The sequence below is a fragment of the Alligator sinensis genome, unplaced genomic scaffold (assembly GCF_000455745.1).
Source record: "Alligator sinensis unplaced genomic scaffold, ASM45574v1 scaffold73_1, whole genome shotgun sequence".
NCBI lineage: Eukaryota > Metazoa > Chordata > Crocodylia > Alligatoridae > Alligator > Alligator sinensis.
The window spans coordinates 764,163-782,267 of record NW_005841838.1 but is presented as its reverse complement, the minus strand read 5'-3'; the positions used below and the strand labels follow the sequence as shown (position 1 = coordinate 782,267).

Genomic DNA, 18,105 nt, shown 5'->3' with positions numbered 1-18,105 from the left:
GGAGAGCAAGCATAGAGCTGTGGGGCATGAATGGAGGGTGGGGGGAATGAACAGGAGGGAGGAAATGAGTGGGGAGCAAGGGAAGAAATGGGGAGCAGGGGGAACGGGCAGGGGGCAGGCGGATGAATGGGAAGCTGGGGGAACCAATGAGGATGGGAGGAATGAACCTCCTGTTCATTCTCCTATTCTCCCCACCCTCCTGCTTGTTCTCTTTCTCATTTCCAGCCTCCAGAGGCTGGAGAAGAGCAGGGGAATGAGCAGGGGGCTGGAGACCAGCAGTGGGGTAGGGGAGAGCTGTCTCCCCTGGGGGGGCCTGAGACCCTGCAGGCAGGGTAGTCCATGTGCTGGGGGGGGGTTCCCTGTGGGGGGCAGTGGACCATTGGCGATGCGTAGGGGGCGCACATGCACTCCCTATGACAGTGCACCCCCTCAAAAAAAGGTGCTGCCAACACTGTCGGTGCTGCCTGTGGGCGGTTGCCGCTTGCTTACCCGCCCCCTCACCCCCCGCTGCAACCAGTGGTGTCTGTGGGCAGTCAGTGATCACCGCTGGCCACTGCTGTCACTGCTGGTAGTGTCTGTGGGTGCTCACTGCTCACCACTCCTTCCCCCACTAGCGAGTGCCAGCAGCATCTGTGGGAGCTTACCACTGCCCTCCTGCTCCCACCGCTGCCGGGGGCATGTGGCATTCATGCAGGGGACCCACCCCTCCTAAGCAGTCCCCACACATCTACCCACACAGTGACTCTCATCCCCCCACCCCCTCCTGCAAATCCCACATCCCCCGATCCCACACCCACCGTGTGATAAGGAAACCCAAAGCAAACATTAAAACATATAGATACTTAGGATTTATTTTATTATGATGCTAGAGACACTGATAGCCTTCCAAATTTCTCTAACATTGTAAATATAACAATAAAACATTGGCCATCTGATCAATCCCCTTTTCTCTCTCTCTCTGTCTTTTGTTCTAATTGTGGAAGAATGTGGATTTTGGGGTATTTTAAAAAGTGAATTTGGGATGCTGCTTCAGCAATCTAGCTGACACAAGGGGCTAGTGTTACCAGATACCAATTGCCTGGGCCCCAGAAGCTCCTGAGCTCAAGTAACCCTGAGCTGCTGGCCACGGCAGGTTTTTGTACTGCTAAGGCCAGGACAGGGCAGCTTTTTATACCACTGGGGACAGCACAGGTGCTGGCCCCAGGCTCTAGCTCCCCCTGGCTGCAGATCCAGAAGGAGCCAGGCAGCGTTATTTTGCCCCAAGTGGCACAATTTGCTCCACAACAAAGTGCATGTCCGAGCACGTGCGCTGAGGCAAAAAGCTCCAGCTCAAATTTGCACCGCTTCTATTTGCGCTGGCGCAAGCACACGTGCTTGCATGTGTGGACATGCCTACAGTACCATTCCTAGAAGTATTTTCATCCCTAGAGTACCAAAAGCTAAGATAATTTAAGAGCCACTGGGAATCATCTCTGAGAACTTGTAGAGCAGGGGTGGGCAAAATGCGGTCCACAGGCCAGATGCGGCATGCCAAGCCATTCTATCTGGCCCACGGGGCCCCTAAAAAATTTAGAAAGTTAATATTAATCTGCCCTGGCCTGCCTGTCATGTGGCCCTTGATGGCTTGCCAAAACTCAGTAAGTGGCCCTCCACCCAAAATAATTTCCCACCCCTATTGTAGAGGTTGGGCAAGATCCTAGTTCACTGGAAAGGGCAAATTTAGGGCATACCTTTTAGAAAAAGAAGGAGAAGGATCTGAGGAAGTACAGACCAGTCAGTTTGACCTCTACATGAGAAAAGATTATAGAGAAGCTAATCAAGAAGTCTATTTCTAAGCACAATGTTACCAAAAACAACCAGCATAAATTCATCAAAAGCAAGTCATGCCTGACACCAAGCAGATTTCCTTCTATGATAAGGTGACAGGCTCTGTGGATAGGTAGATGTGATGATATAGGTTGACTTGAGCAAAACTTTTTACATGGTCTCCCATAATATTATCATTAGTAAGTTAAAGAATTACAGACTAAACAAAAGTACTTTAAGTTGGATATAGAACTGGCTTGATCATCATGCTCAGTGAGTAATCTTCAATGGCTAAATGTTTAGTTTGGATGATGTAGTGCAGGGGTTTTCAACCTTTAAAATAAGTTATCCCCAGCAGTCCCATTTCTAGTAAGTGTACCCCCGGGGGGCTGGCAAGTGGCCGGACGCAGAGTGGGGGCATGGCAAGCGGCAGAGTGGCAGCAGGGCAGTGTTTGTATGACTTTGCTTTTGCCTCGCCCCGGCCCTCCTCCTGCGAGGGAGCAGCACGGAATGGTGGTGCTCTGTCCCCGCCCAGCACCGCGTACCCCCTAGGACAGGGGTTTTCAACCTTTTTTAATAAGTGTATCCCTGGAGGCCAGACAAAGAGCGGGGGAGAGGGGGGAAAAGGAGTGGCGCGTGGCTGGATATGGAGCACGGGGGGGGGCGCGGCGGCACGCAGCAGCCGCACATGGAGCAGCAGCCACCATGTGAAAGCTTCCCCCTACCTCACTCCCCAGCATTTGGATGGCTGGGCGGCACCTGTGCAGCCCTCAGAGGGGCACTGCTGCCTTCGCCCTGCTCCTGGGAGGCAGTGGCGCGGGGTACTGGGTGGTGGCGTTTCATCCCCAACCACCCACGCATACTCCCTAGGGCCTTCCCAAGTATCCTCAGGGGTACTTGTAGCCCCGGTTGACAACTCTTGCCCTGGGACCTTTCAAAGTACCCCCAGGGGTAGACATACCCCCAGCTGACAATATAGGTTGACATACCCCCTGATGTACTGAGTGCGGTTCTCCAGGTGTCTGTTTTGGGTCCATTATTGTTTATTACCTTCATTAATGATTTTGAGGATAGGAGTGACAGCGCGCTTAGCAAATTTTCAGGTGACACCAAGTTGGATGGAGTTACAATCACTCTGGAGAGTAGGGCTATGATTCAGAATGACCTGATAAACTGCAGAAAGCATCCAAAAATGAATCAGGACAAGGGCAAGTGCAAAGTCCTGCACCTAGAATGGAATAATTGCATGCACAAATACAGACTAGGGAATAATAGGCTGCACTGCTGCAGAAATTGACCTGGGGGAATCACGGCAGACTGGAAACTGAATACGAGCCAGCATGCCCTTGTTACAAAAAGAGGCCAATAACATATTGGGCTGTATTAATAGGAGCATCACGTGCAAACAGGGAAAGTGATCCTCTTGTTATATTTGGTACTGGTAAGGCTTTCCCTGATAAGGTTTTCCCTAGAGTACTGGGGCCAGTTTTGAGCCCCTCAATTCAAGAGATGTGGATGAATTAGAGAGAGTCCAGCAGAGAGTGACAAAAATAATAATCTGAAAGAACTGGGACTATTTAGTCTGGAGAAAAGACTGAGGGGGGATTTGATAATAGTTCATTATATGGAAGATGGCGGTAGATTATTCTTGAGCAGAGGGTAGGATTATATGACCTTCTGAGGTCTCTCTCAACTCTATTATTCTACGATTCATTTTGAAGCATCGGCATCCAGATGTATAGCGCACTATACACTGTCTTTTTTCCCCATTGAGTGAGTGGGTCAACTGTTCAATAGGTTATACTTGTAATATGTCTGCAGTGACTGCATGGCAGTGAAAACATATCCAAGCTAGCTGATTTGAAGCTAGATTGGGTATGTGATGACTTGAGAAATACTAACTGCAAAACATTGTTACAGAATGAAAGATCATAGGTTGCACAGCCAGCTATAGCTGCTACCATGTCAGGACCAGCATCTACTCTGTTTTACCCAACCTGGGGTGGCTAAGGCCTTGAGAATCACTGAAAATAGCAAGAATGTGTGTATACTGTGTGTGTAATTACCAGGAAAACTAGAGATAAAATTAGCCTCTTGAGTTATGTGCACTGCCTTTTAATGCAAGACTAATCCTTCCTTCCATAGTTTCTAGTGATTTGCCTACTCTACTTCTTAAGTTAAAAAAAAAAAGGAACTACTTTCCTATTGGAAACTTAATCTACAGTTTAGTACATCTCACTTGGCTAGGATGAGGTCATGAATGTGGTCACCTCAACATAACTATAGGCTAAACAAAGGAATTACAGGGACTTGGTGACAGTATTATCCAACTGCTTCAACAAAGATACTTTGGGATGAGTATGGTCTTTTTGGACCAGGGATGGCCAGTGGTAGCATGAGCCATCTCTGTGTGTGGCACGGGGCAGGCTGGGGAAGGGACAGGCAGTAAATAGGGCAGGAAGTAGAAAGCAGAGCAGCAGATTGGGCAAAGGAAGGGGAGGGTCTGAAGCTCATTTTGACATACCTGTTTAACAGGCTGGTCACTATTTATTTAGACAGCAGAAAAAGGTATCGTTGAGGTGGGATTTTGTTAAAAACTCTTAAATGTCCACTTGAACAAATGCCTCACACATGTTCAGATGTGTTTAGTTCTGTGAAATGGTAAACCAGCGACCTTAACTCAGCTCGCAAAATCCTGCCAGACTGTAACAGCACAATGTGCTCTGCCTCCCACACAAACCTCGTCGAAGCAGGTTAGTGGCAGCTTTATTCATTTACAGGAATTGAGTCAGGGAAGGGGCAGATATACAGCAGCTCAGCATAAAGTTTAACTCCCACCCAGGCATCTAGGAGTGGTAGATGGCAGATACAAAGCACAGCTGCAAATGCATGGCAGGTTAACTGATGAACACTCTATATAAAATGCCACAGCAGCGCTTTGACAAGGACGTTGAGGTAAAGAAGGATGCCTCAAAAAATGCATTGTTGGACCATATGGCGACTGCTGTGCCTCATAACCAAGTGGTTGGCAAGTGGGGAAAAAAGAAGAAAACAGATTTTCTTTATAGATGGAACAGCCTATCCCAATCAGAAAGGCACTGCTGCATCTTAGGAAAGGCTGCCATATTAAAAGAGACATTCAGCAAATTCATTGTTGGGGCAACTACCAAGCAGCTTCAACAGGGTTACTCTGGGACAAATCATGGCTTATTTGGAAAAAAGTTGAGAAAAGGCACCGTTGGTTTGGATTTTATTTTGTTACAGATTCTGCAAAATTAAACTTTTTCTTTTTTCCTGACAGCATGCTAGTGCAGAGGCTGGGCAGAGCACCTTCCTTCAGGATGTCTCTCTTACTTCTTATTGAATGGTCTTTAAGTTCACTTTCTCAGCTCTTCACTGGGAACATTGTTGCAACCAGTTAAAAAAAAAGTCCAAAGACTCTCTGGCTCAAGCATGAAAGGGGCAGGTTTTAAGACAGCCTTGTCTGTAGGGTTATCAGTAATGGAACAAATTTAAAGCTGCGAAGATGACACCCTTGCTAACCTAGGGAAAGTATGCAGGAGAACTGTTGCAAGCTGCACCTTCCTATCTGCCATTAACTTACAACAGAAATTAAGTTGAGAGTTAAGCAGAGGCTGAAGTTCAGAGAACGCTGAAGAGTTAACTGCTGAGTTTATTTGCCAATCCGAATGCCAAAAAGGCAGTTATGCAACACTCATTTGTGGATTTTGACCAGGCTTAATTAACACTTACTTTTACCTTCCTTCCCCAATAGCCTACAATAGACCCTATAAAACTAGGCCGACAAGCTATTCCAACAGCTTTAAAGATTGTTCTGGAACACAATTTGTACCACAAATTTCCTGTATTCACTTGTGCTGTCAGATCAGCATCTCTACAGCGGAGTCAAAAGCAGGATTTTTGAGAGGAAATTGCACTTTATACAATCAGCACATCCAGACAGGACAGTCTGTAACCTTACTTAGCAAATCTTAAGCTTGCTTAAAATACTGCCTCAATTTCATATGAACTCAGTCCATTCTGCGCCACAGGGGAGGACTCATATCAAGGAAAATCTTATGAAAAAATTGTTGCTGGGAACTAACAGAGGTTGGTTTCACTGTGTTACTCCAGGGCCTTTCATTAAGCAGGATTACCAAAATATTAAAAATATAGCATAAGGTACATCCAGGGACCTTCTTGAAATGAAAAAAAAAAAAAGCCCCTAAAAAAGGAAATACCTGGAGAAGGAGAACATGTATTATCTCCCATGACCCTGGAAAGTCTTCTCTCTCACTGTAAATTTCTAGCATTAAGTGCTCTCTTGTTAACCATTTCTGTCCCTGGTTGTCTTCCTAGATACTCTGCAGAGCTTCTCAGCTTTCTCTTTCTGCATCTCTCTTAGTTTGGCCTCTAAAGATTTGGAAAGTCCAGGTACATACACACTGCTGATTACTCTTGTGCAATGCATCTGGTTGCTCTGTGGTATCAGTACAGTGTGATATGAACAAGGCCACAGGCATGAAGATATCATACTTGGGCCAGGCAACTTTCACTCAGAAATATTACTAACAAATGATATTTTTTAGAATTAATTATTTTTAAGAAAATCACGAAAACCTCTCCTGACAAAAATATAGACATTTCCACCCACCTTGTCTGCATAGAGATCCTTTTTGCAATGAACTACACTGGGGTCCAAGGCCCACCTTTTCATCTTATTTACAAGTGTCAGTCCAGAGTCACTCCTCTAATTTACATCAGCATACCCAAGATCAGACACACTGCAGCTTCCCTTCGCAGCCATCTAAAACTGTGTTACTAATGAACATATGATCACAAAGTCACTCGTTTTTACTCAGATCCAAGACAAATCTTCCCCACCGCCCCCCCCCCCCCCCCCCCCCCCCATTTAACATGGGGAATAAGGCCTCTAGTGTTAGAGGGCAGGAAGCTGCTGTGACTCTGGCCCCAATCCAGGCTCAGGGTCAGAGCTGCAGCTGCAGCCACTGCCTCCTGATCTTCTCTACTGCTGCTTACCCTCACTTGTGGCTTTGGCTCCAGCTCCAGCCACAGAGGACATGGTGGCTCCAACTCCCACCCCAGCCAGGTATTGGTGGCAGTGACAGTGGTGGCAACTTTGGCTCTAGGGTGCTGCACAGGCAGCAAGGGGTCAGGTGGGGGGTGGGGAAGAGGGCACAGGCACTGTGGGTTGGGGCAGATGTGGGTAGAAAGTGGAGGGGCAGGCAGCAGGGGCCAAGGGACGGGGGTTTGGCTCCTTGACTTCTCCACTGCCTGCCCCCTGCTGCTTCTTGCCTCCTTCCTGCACCCTTCCCCAGTACAGCAGGGGAAATTTAAGACAACCCACCAATAATTAGATTCTATACATGGAAAATTACTGTATTTATTCAAATATGACGTTTTTCTGTCCCCAACCAGCATGGGGGAAACCAGCCACTATTTTCCCTGCTGTAGCCATGGGAGGGGGCGTGAATCCAAGGCAACCTTCCAATAATTCGATTCTATACCTGGAAAATTATAATGTTTTTAGAACTTTTCCATATATAGAATCTAATTATTGAGGGGGTTGCCTTATATTCAAGTAAATATGGTATAACGTTTTTACACTGTCATAACAAGAAAGTCACTTTGAAGCAAATGCTCAAGGCCTCACCTCTCTCATGTAGTAACCTGAGAAAACAGTGTTCTGACCCAAGATCCACGGTTTCTCTTACCTTGTCAGTCTAAGCAAATCTGTCTCTCCTCGCCTGCCCCACCTCAGCTCCTCCTAGACACATACACATTTTATAGTCCTCTATCCCCTCCCAGAAGCTGCGCTGCAGCACTAACTTGTTCTGTGCTGGAGCTGAGATGTGAGAACATGGAAATGCCTTATCCACAGATGCAGTGTAGCTCATGTGTGCTCTCTCTGATTAGGGAGGTCCGCTTTCCCAGCCTGACCTAACAGAATTAACAGGAGCACAGAGGGCATACCCTTCACCTGGGTCCTTTCACATGTTACAGGAAGAGGCAGTGGTGCTGTGTCAGAATATTTCTTTAGGATTTCACTGCTAAAACTCTGCAGTTTGGTTTTGTTTTGCAAATGTCTTTTCAGCTCACAATATTACCTACATCTAATCCTTGGCAAGACAATCTTTCTTACTAACAGGTGAGGTATTCACACATGCATTTCCTTCACTCCTTTTCCTGGTGTCCTAGTTTTTATTCATACACATCCAAACACACACATTATATTATGCAGTGGTCATTTCATAAGCCATCCAGACCAGAGATAAAAATTCAGGTTACTGGAAAGAACTGAACAGACTTTGCTGAAACTACACTTCTTACATGTCATAGAATAAAGTTACAGGTTGCGGTACAGATTCTCTCCATCACTTTTCTGTCTCTAGCTGTTAAGTTTCCTTTTTCCTCTTTTCCAAGGTTCTTTTCCCCACTACCAGCTATTTCAGCCTATATCTGGAAAGTTAGTTGCAAATCCTCCTGGCCCTTTAGAGAGAATCTCCATCTGTAGCATGCCTCATGTCTCATATGATTATGTGCTAGATTTACATTTGCCATCTAGCTTGAAAAGTATTAATTTATTAACAATATGAGTTCACCTCCTGCAGATAGTGATGAAGGGAAAGGTACCATAGCAAGGATTTCAGGTGATCACCAGCACCAGCCAGCTCAGAGCAGGTTTGAGAATTATGATGATTAAAGAAAAAAGATGGCAGACACTGGCATCTTGTCTGCAGTAGTGCTCCCACCAGTGTAGCTAAACCAACATGAAAATGAAATTTGAAAAAGGAATGAAAAGTGCTGACAAAGCTTAGAAAAGGCAGCATTGTCAAGAGAGACTCATGGACATGAGAAGGTACATAGGGTGAACTATCTATCCACATGGCCCTGGAAGGGATAATGCCCAGCAGGCTAATGCTGCTGGAGAGCATAAGGGAACAGAGCTAGTACTGGCCACAAGGACAGCATGGGCAAAGGGGAGATGATGGCAATAACATAGCAGTAAAAGGTACTAGATCAGGGGTGGGCAAAATACAGCACAGGCATCTGGCCCGGAGGCGCCCATCAACAAATTGTACCTTGCCCAGCCTTCTGCCCACGAGGGTGGGAGTGAGGCATCCTGTAAACAGACCCCCAACATACCCTGTTGCACCTCACTCCCACCCTTGTGGGCAGAAGGGCCTGGCCCAGCCAGCAGCAGCTTCCAGGCAGTACTGCTGTTTCTGCTGCTGCAGGCTTTCCTGGCATCCTGCTGGCTCCGGGCAGCAGGTAGGGAAGTGGCAGGGGCAGGGGTGGGGCTGCAGCTGGGCAGGAGCATGGGGCAGGGGTGGGGCTGGCAACAGTGCAGAGCCCACACCTGGGGGGCAGAATCAGTGTGGAGCTCAAGTGGGCAGCATGTAGGTGTAAGGAGGGGGTGTGAGGAACCCCTTCACACTACTGCCATAGGGGCAGCCCTGGCAGGGAGCAGTGGCAGCAGAAGCAACAGCAGGCAGGGGCGCTCCAGGTGCTCATACTCATCAGTTCCAGCGCTTCCTTCCCGTGGGGCTTCCTTCCTGTGCCGCGTGAGCACTGGTGATGGAGGCAGCTTCGCGGGGGACTGTGCTCCCCACCATGATGTGCAGCGCTGGCCGGAGCCAGGCACCAGCGCCCCGAGTACCCCCGCGCCATGCAGCAAGTGTAGGGAGGATCCTACAATTTAGTGTATGATTTGTTTTTTTCTGGTTTTATGATGGCAACCCTCCATCCCAAAAGGAGTATTTCTGGGGGCAAGGGGAGGGACTTCCGGTGGCAAAACCAGGGGCTAGGGGATGGGACCTCCAGTTCCAAGATGGTGACCAGGGGGTGGGGCAATTGCCAAGGGATGGGGTTACCCATGTGGCCCTCGAATACTCACCAAACTTCGTTAAGTGGCCCTTCACCCAAAATAATTGCCCGCCCCTGTACTAGACTTCCTTGAGTTCAGCCAACTCCACATTTACGAGAAGAATGACAGACAAAACTCTATCAAGATGTCTTGCCAATGGATCAAGGTAAGAAGCTGTAACCAACTGTTACAAGATTCTCAGTTTACACTGAAAAAGAAAACCCGATAAGAAAGGTTATAGCAAACTCTGAAGGCATCTAAAAATTCAAAGGAAGTGTGCACATTTTTTTTACCTGATCATCGTCTCCTGCTCTAGTTGCTGAGGACACATTTTACTTGGAGGATTGTACCTGTTTTATTGAAGCAATCACAGCGTAATCACCTTTTTGCAGATCATTTTTGCAGCTGCCACAGGTCTTACGTCATGTTAAAAAGAGGCAGCACTTTAATTAGATTCTGCCAATAAATGTTAACAATTGCCAAGTTAGTATTGCTCAAAGAATTGTTCAAAGTATTGCTCAACCAGCCAATCTCCCTCCCTAGCTCTCCATGGAAATATTCCAAAATGAGCACTGTACGCATGCCAAGATGCAAAGTTCAGTCATTTTGAGTAATTTGTATAAAAAGGTATGGCTGTTCATTTTTTTAAAAGAATTTTGTTTAATTCTCCTCTGCCACAAGCAGCTTATCATATACTGCATTTCAACATGTAGTAGATACGCTGGAGGGTAGGGTTAGGATTTAGATAGACCTAGACAATTTGGAAGATTGGATAAAAAAACAACCTCATGAGGTTCAATAAGGACAAGTGCAAAGTCTTTCACTTACGACAAACAACCCCATGCACCCGGGGGCTGACAGGTTAGGCAGCAGCTCTGCAGAAAAGGACCCGGGGATTACAGGAGACAATGAATACGAGCCAAGAGCGTGCCTTTGTTGCCAAGAAGGCTAATGGCATACTGGGCTGCATTGGTAGCAGCGTTGCCAGCAGATCAAGGGAAATAATTATTCTCCTCTATTCAGCACTAGTGAGGCCACATCTGGAGCACTGTGTTCCGTTTTGGGTCCCCCACTACACAAAGGATGTGGACAAAAAGGATGTGTCCAGCGGACAGCAACAAAAATAGTTAAGGAGCTGGGGCATGCGACTTCTGAGGAGAGGCTGAGGGAACTGGACTTATTTAGTTTAGAGGGGATTTAATAGCAGCCCTCCACTATCTGAAGGGGAGTTCCAAAGAGCATGGAGCTGGACTGTTCTCAGTGGTGGCAGATGACAGAAAATGGAGCAACGGTCTGAAGTTGCAGGATGAGAAGTTCAGGTTAGATATTAGGAAGAACTTTCTCACTAGGAGGGTAGTAAAATGCTGGAACAGATGGACTAGATGTTACTGAATATATATCCTTGGAGGTTTTTAAGACCTGGCTAGACAAAGCTTTAGCTAGGATGATCTAGTTGGGGACAGTCCTGCTTTGGGCAGGGGGTGGGAGTAGATGACCTCCTGAGGTCCCTTCCAACCCTAATTTTCTATGATTCTATAATTCTTTGTAAAAAGTTCTTGACCTTAGGCTGAAATAGCATGGATAATTACAGTCCAAAAGAAGAATTAAAAAAAAGGTACAAGTCAGCAAGTCAGAGATAATAGAATTATAACTGAACTGTTTAACAACCATAATTACAGCCATATAGCTAGCACAGTAGTCGCTTCAGCATGTCCTTTCAGCCAGATCTGTACCAAATAAATTTACAGATGCACTTTTTTTGGTTTTTTTGGAGGGGCGGGGGGTAGAAAAAGAAAAATAGCAACTTTATGGCACCCCTAATATTCACAATTTGATTCCAGATGGGTAGGACTTGAATTTCTCTAACAGAAGCATGGAGGACATATACCTCCCAAAGATAACTTTCTTCTGCTTCCTACTACTATTAGGGCCAACATTTTCAAAGCTGGGTGCCTAAAGCCAGCCCCTTAAATAAAATGTTCGTGGGACTAAAGTAGGCACCAGTATGAAAACATCAGCCTCTGTTTTTAGCCAATTTTGCCACTCAGCAATATTGGATAACTGAGGAGTTTGAAGCTGAGGAGGTCTTTTACCAACAGAACTCCAAGTAGATATGCATACAGTGTGAAAATCACAACTTGACATCAGCACTGCAGTATACTAGAGCACATCTGCAGAGTTATAAAGGCATTAAGAAAAAACAACAAAACTTATACAATCACTTCTTTTTACATGCCAGCATCCAAGGTAACGATTCCCTGTAAAGAGAGGGAGTGCTAAGAGAGCAGCTTCTAAGAAAATCCTAGCTACTAGACAAAAAGATCTCTGAACTCAAGCCTTGACATTCAAAAAGTGTCATTCAGAAGCTTTAAATTTTTGCAAACTTTGCAGAACAGATGTGTCCTAGCATAAACTGGAAACTCAGGTTTACCAAACAGGAGCATAGATCTGAATCTCTGCAGATCAAACAAACCTGCTCTATGCCTTATGGATGAGAAAAGCTTGGAAAAGGTCAGGATTTTGTAATAAATGAAACAGAGAAGGTTTTCAAGTAAATCTTTACTTGGAAAACATTTACCAAGTCTTGAGCTTTATTGCCTTTGAATTACCCAATATCTTGCCTAGTATCTTGCCATCATTCACAGAGAATGATACGAGCTGTGGTTCTTTGAACTTATGCATTTTAGAGCCAGAGGCACATAAAAGAACTTTATGGAATATAATGGAACCACTCATCTGCACAAGTGCTTCTTTCATATATAAATACTAACACTTATATGTGCAGTGGGTCCTTTTAAGGTTCAGCACAGGACAATCTAAAAGCAGAAGAGTTATGTGGAATTGAGAAAAATACTGTAGAAGGAGCTAAAACATTCAGATCACATATCTGAATGTGGTGTTTTTTTGTTTTAAAGGAGCAAATGTCCCAGTTGAAGATGGACAGTAGTAACCTCAGTGCCTTTAAGTTTCTCTGCACTTCAGCTACTATACTGTAACTTTGTCTTTTATATTAAAAAAGCCTCATTATTAGCATTGTGCCCTGTTTCCTCACTAAAACCTTCAGCAGTCACCCTATGTACTTTTATTAAGGCAACCACTAAAATCCCTGCTCTGATCTAGCAGGAGAATTGAAAGATTGGACAAACTCAGCTGGAACCTCAACTGCATGGGAACATTTTTGTCACAGAAGATGTCAGGGAAGCAGCTACTATGTTACAGAGCAGTCTGTCCCTTAAAGGAAGAACAATCAGCCCTGGTAGGAAAGTCAGTTGTGGGGCATTCAGGTAAGCATGTCAAGCCTCACTAAGACCTTTAAAAGCTCCCTGAAGAGTAAGCAAGAAAGAAGGAAGCAAGCAAGCTGTAAAGGGAAAAGTCAGGCTGCTGTGTGCAGGGGCCAGTACAGCCTAGTGTCCAAGAGAGGACAGAGAGAGAGAGATTTTGTTCTGTGTTTTTTACTTAAAGGCTGACTTTTGCTTTGAAGAACTGCCTCAAGAGCCCATAAGGGAGCAAGTTCCCCTGCAAAACCAAAGAGGCTATGTGACCCACTTACACGAGGTATGCAGAAAAATACCAAAATCCAAATACAAGGGGGGCAGAGAGACTGACTGCTACATGCCCATGCATCATACTGCAAGGAAGCATACAATCATTTAGTCTAAGGGCTCAACATACATCTCAGGGAATAACATTTGGAGCTGCAATGGCCACTATACCTTCGCTCTCCTAAATTTCAGGTAGCAAATTTTTGATAATTTCTACAAAATTCAAAGGATAATGAATACTTTCTGCTATCTCAATCATCTCCTGGCTCAACAAACTTGTGCTTCACTTACTATAAAACTCATTGCTACAAAGGTTTTAGCATTACACATACCCAGGACTACACCTTGGAGAGATCCCCTGTCAAGGGACAGGTGCTGCAGATCAGTGGGGAAGAGGAAAAAGGTAAAGACTGCTACCTGTCCCGGTACTGACACACAATATAAACTTCAACTCCCATAAATGAGAAAAGAATCTGAAAACTGCAAACGAAAAGGGTTTAGGGTAATATTCTGGCTTTCAGCCTTTCGGCAAGCCTTGGAAAGAACTCGTGATTCTGGTGTTTTTGCACAAACACCATATGCTCAACAAAAGCATTGCTTTTGTGTTCTTCCTGGCCTGGAAGAAATGTTTTGGGCTACAGGATTGGGTTCTGGTAAATCCATACCTGGTAAACTAGACTAAAAAAAAAAAACAAAAAAAACCCACATGCGCACATTGGGACACATGAACTTCTAAAGGTGAGAGCTCACACTAAAAGAATTAAGCTATTATTTGCTATTAGCACACCTAGCATCTAACACAAGTTCCTCCACACGCAGCATAGTCCATAAAGAAAAGGAATTTTAAAACAAACCAAGTTCTTGATAAGGCAGGGTGTCTTGCTGCCTATGAAAGGGCTTAGGTTAGGGATTCTCAACCAGGTGTTGTGGGGTGTTTGAGATCCTTTCAAGCATGTAGAGGGGTACTGCACAAAATTGGTACTTAGGTTGGTAAACATGATTCACAAAATAATCCTAGAGATTTCAAATAGGAATCTATAGTGTTAAAACCATTCTGACCTGTTGTCAGCTTTCTGAGTTCTTTGCAACAGAATAATTTCTCTATTATTTTTCTGTAGTCAAAAGAAGAATGAAAACCAAGAGCTGACCTTTTCCAAGGGGTGCCTCAAGTTTAAGGAGGGGTGCCTCAAATCTAGGAAGATTTAGAACCACTGGTTTAGCTGTTATGTGAATTTTTAAATACATTCATTCCTGCACGAGCAGTAGGCCCACCACATGAATTCTCTCTGTGATGCAGTAATGGCCTTTTAATTTACATACTCTAGAAACAATGCTGCAATGCTCTTCTAGTGTCAGTCTCACTGCTCACCTGTAGTCTCATAGCAACATGACAGGAGTAGAACCTCCTACAGATGACTAATAGTTGCTCTCCTTGGTTTCCCTTAGGTCACACTGAAGATAATCCCCAGCTCTTCCTCTGCTGACTGAGCCCAAACAGAAAACCAGGCAGAAGTGTTTGATGCAAACTTGCTGCTGTGTCTGATAACTAACACAAAAACCTTTCTTTTGAGGAACAATGCACACTGTTCAATAAGCCTCCCTGAAGGAAATATTGGTGCTGAAAAACTGGCAATTACAGTTGCTACATGCAACAATTAGCTGACTTTGTGGTGAGTTTGCTGATGGTAAAGTGGTAAGAGCAGTAAGGGGAAAAATTCTTACAACATACTTGGAAACTACCCCACAACATTTCTTGTCTCTAGAATATACTATACATGGGGACCACCATTTTTGGCAGGCATGCCACAAATTATCCCCCACATGATCCTCTGTGCCACTGTGATCCTCCTTCCCTGCCCAATCTGCTGCTCCCTGCCTAATCTTCTGCTCTGCTTTATCTGTCACTGGGCTGTCTGTCCCCGCCCTGACTTGCCACGTGCCACGCAGAGAGGCTGCCCATGGCACTTGTGGCACACATACTGCTTTTTAGCCTGCTGTATGCTGTTATTCACGTGAACAAAAATGCTGAGCCCAGAAAAAGGAGAGGATGCAAGACAGAACCCCAAACAAAAACAGCAATATCATGCCTTGGATGACTGTTGTTCAGTTAACGTACTGAATGTTTTCAGATCCTAGGCAGGCTCTCATTACAGTTTTATTTTGAAGACATTTTTTCATATCAGGTGAATAGAGTGGTGGGGAATCAGAAATTTAACTGAAATAAGTAGGTAGGGACTTCACAACAAGAACCTACCTGCCTGGATCTCTCTTGCATTGGATTAAAGATAACCCCCAGCTTTCTCTGTGACTGTACACAGCAAGATTCTACATACCAGCTCACCACTGACTTCTCCACTACACTGAACTGATCATTGGCAGGGTAAAGGTGCCAGGTCCAACTACGTGCATTCCCAGAATAGGGAGTACAACAGCTTTCAGAGTGTGCCTATTGCCCTACCCATGCTGATAGCCAGGGCCTTGGCTCCTCACCCTACTACCACCCTTTTCTGGCACACGCACTATTGCAGCTGCAATAAGGGAACTAGCCTAGGTCACGTCTGTGCAGGCTCTATACAATACTCTCCACTCACAGACCACAGATGGAGAGGGAGCATCTCACCTGGACAGCAGCTACCATGGAAAGTGTCCACCCATGATACTCTGGCACAGAACTCTGGGTGAGGCAGAAGATCAAAAGACGTAGAACCAGGAAAGCCAGGTGCCAACTCTGTCTCTTTGTGGCTTGCTGTGCGCTAAAAGGTATCTGATATTTCAAGTGATGTTTATAAACCTCGTACTGGTAGAAGTGGCACAGGAAGCTGACACAAATCCCTCTGTAAGGTGCTGGCAGGTGCAGCAAGAGATGGGCCAGTGTACAGAGATCTGAATTGATATGCCACTGACAAGAGGTGCCTTGACTTCCAAACTCCCAGCAGGGGTGGTGCAGGCACCTCCCACGGAGATCTTCATAAGGAGACTGGATGCACACCTTGCTGGGCCTATTTGACCCCAGCAGTCTTTCCTGCCCAGAGCAGGGGGGCTGGACCCAATGATCTCATGAGGTCCCTTCCAGCCCTAAACATCTGTGACTTAGCCCTATTTCCAACAGCATGAGATTCAGGATTATTTCTTGGTTTTCATTATACTTTCCTCAAACGGAAGAGCAGCTGGTAGCAGATCATCACCTACTCATTTGGATACTGTTTATTTATGTTGTGTTTGTTTGCCACCTCACACATACCAAAATCCAATTTCAACTGCATTTCAATTATTGAGTACCAGAGCAAACAAACATCTCAGCATCACATCCCAACTCAAAACCTGTCATTCTCCTGGAGGCCTTGGGATATTTTTTTTGCTCCCTAGAAAACATAATTGGTCAACTGCATATTACCAAGGCACATCCTGAAGAGTGAACACTATGTTTTCTAATGACTGAATTTTTCTGAAAGAGAGGCAACAGGCATGACAACTCAACTCAAGACACAGGCACCTCGGTTCCCTTCCTGCTCTACCATTAGCCTGCTGGGCAAACCTGGGAACATCACTTCACTCACCATACCTCAAATTTCATCCCATGCAAGGTAGGGATGATGATCTTTTTACTTCCTTTGCAAGGGGACTTTGAGATCTATAGACAGAAGATACCAAAACTAAATGACATCATTATTCTCTCAATATGCCCCTCTTTCACATCACAAGTTATGATACAGCATTTGTAACCCTGATTTCTAATCTGTATAATTAAAACCCTGCACAATCTGCATAAAATATCATGGTTAAGAGGAAAAAAAAAAAAATCTGACCCCGGATACCTTCGACAATACACAACAGAGCATGGAGATCAGGATACTTGGGAGAAGCATACAATACTAGAATAGCAGTGTGAAAACCATGTACTAATCAAATTAAGAGCTCGATGATCACATCAGAGCAGCAATAATTAAGTAACTTGATATTTCAGACAGGCTTTGAGAAGATCCCATTACTGCTCTCTTCCTTTTACTTTGACCTCAGCCTGTTTCTCAACTCAAACAAGAGGAAACCAGACTCTTGCCAACATCTATTTGCCATCCATCCAAACTGTAATTTGTGCTTGAAGCAGTGTTCTGAGGCTAGGAGCTTGAGCACGGCTGCAAAGCCAGAGGCATGCCTTCCCCCGGACATCTCATTAGGTCCGTTCCCCTGCCCCCTTCAGAAAATGTAACTGTGGGAACAGCAGGCCAAGCAATGCAATTGCTGGGAGGGACTTCCAAGTAATTCAGTAATCATCCTCTGCGTGCCTGATCTTTCATGACTTGGAAGTCTCTTCCAGCAATTGTATTTCTGGCCTGCTGTTCCCAGAGTTACATTTTCTGAAGGGGGCAGGGGAACAGCCCTGATGAGATGTCTGGGGGAAGTCATGCCTTTGGCTAAGCAGCCATGCTCAAGCTCCTACCCTCAAAACACTGTTCTAAGCACAAATTAAGAAGAAAAAAAGTGAAACCGGCGAAAATGCAAAGGCAAAGCTAGAGCCGGGGGGAGATGCCCAGGGTTTCGTTTCACAAGATGCAGTTGGAGAGCATGGGATGGCGACAAGCACTGGCAAATCTCATCTGGGCTGAAGCTGACAACTCATGTGACACAAACGGCAAAACCCGAGGCTGACTGGAGGCTTCCCTTACCTCTACAGAAAAGGATGGGGGAAACCTACATTCAAGGCAGGTTTTTCCTTGTATTTCTGCCAATCAGCCTGTACTAGCTGGTCGCCAGCTGCAGACCTGCAGGGCCAGAGCAGAGCCCGGGGCCCAGGGGAGCAGAGCAGCACCAGCACCCCCGGCGGGAAGTCCCTGCCAGCCCCCGGCCCGAGGCGGCACAGGGCGGGGGGCC

At 45.6% G+C, this 18,105-nt stretch overlaps 1 protein-coding gene across 3 annotated transcripts in view; it reads right to left on the bottom strand.

Annotated features, from left to right (window-relative positions):
• The window catches only part of ABAT (4-aminobutyrate aminotransferase), a 140,185-nt gene that overhangs the window by 119,055 nt on the left and 3,025 nt on the right, over nt 1–18,105 (bottom strand). The window contains exon 1 of one of the 3 annotated variants that reach the window (XM_025203103.1): nt 17,901–18,095. The exons of 1 other annotated variant lie outside the window; for it this stretch is intronic. The gene's annotated coding sequence lies outside the window, so the exon portion shown is untranslated. Of the gene's footprint in view, nt 1–17,900; nt 18,096–18,105 lie in introns of those variants that run through there. One more of the 3 variants, XM_025203111.1, reaches the window with a different exon arrangement.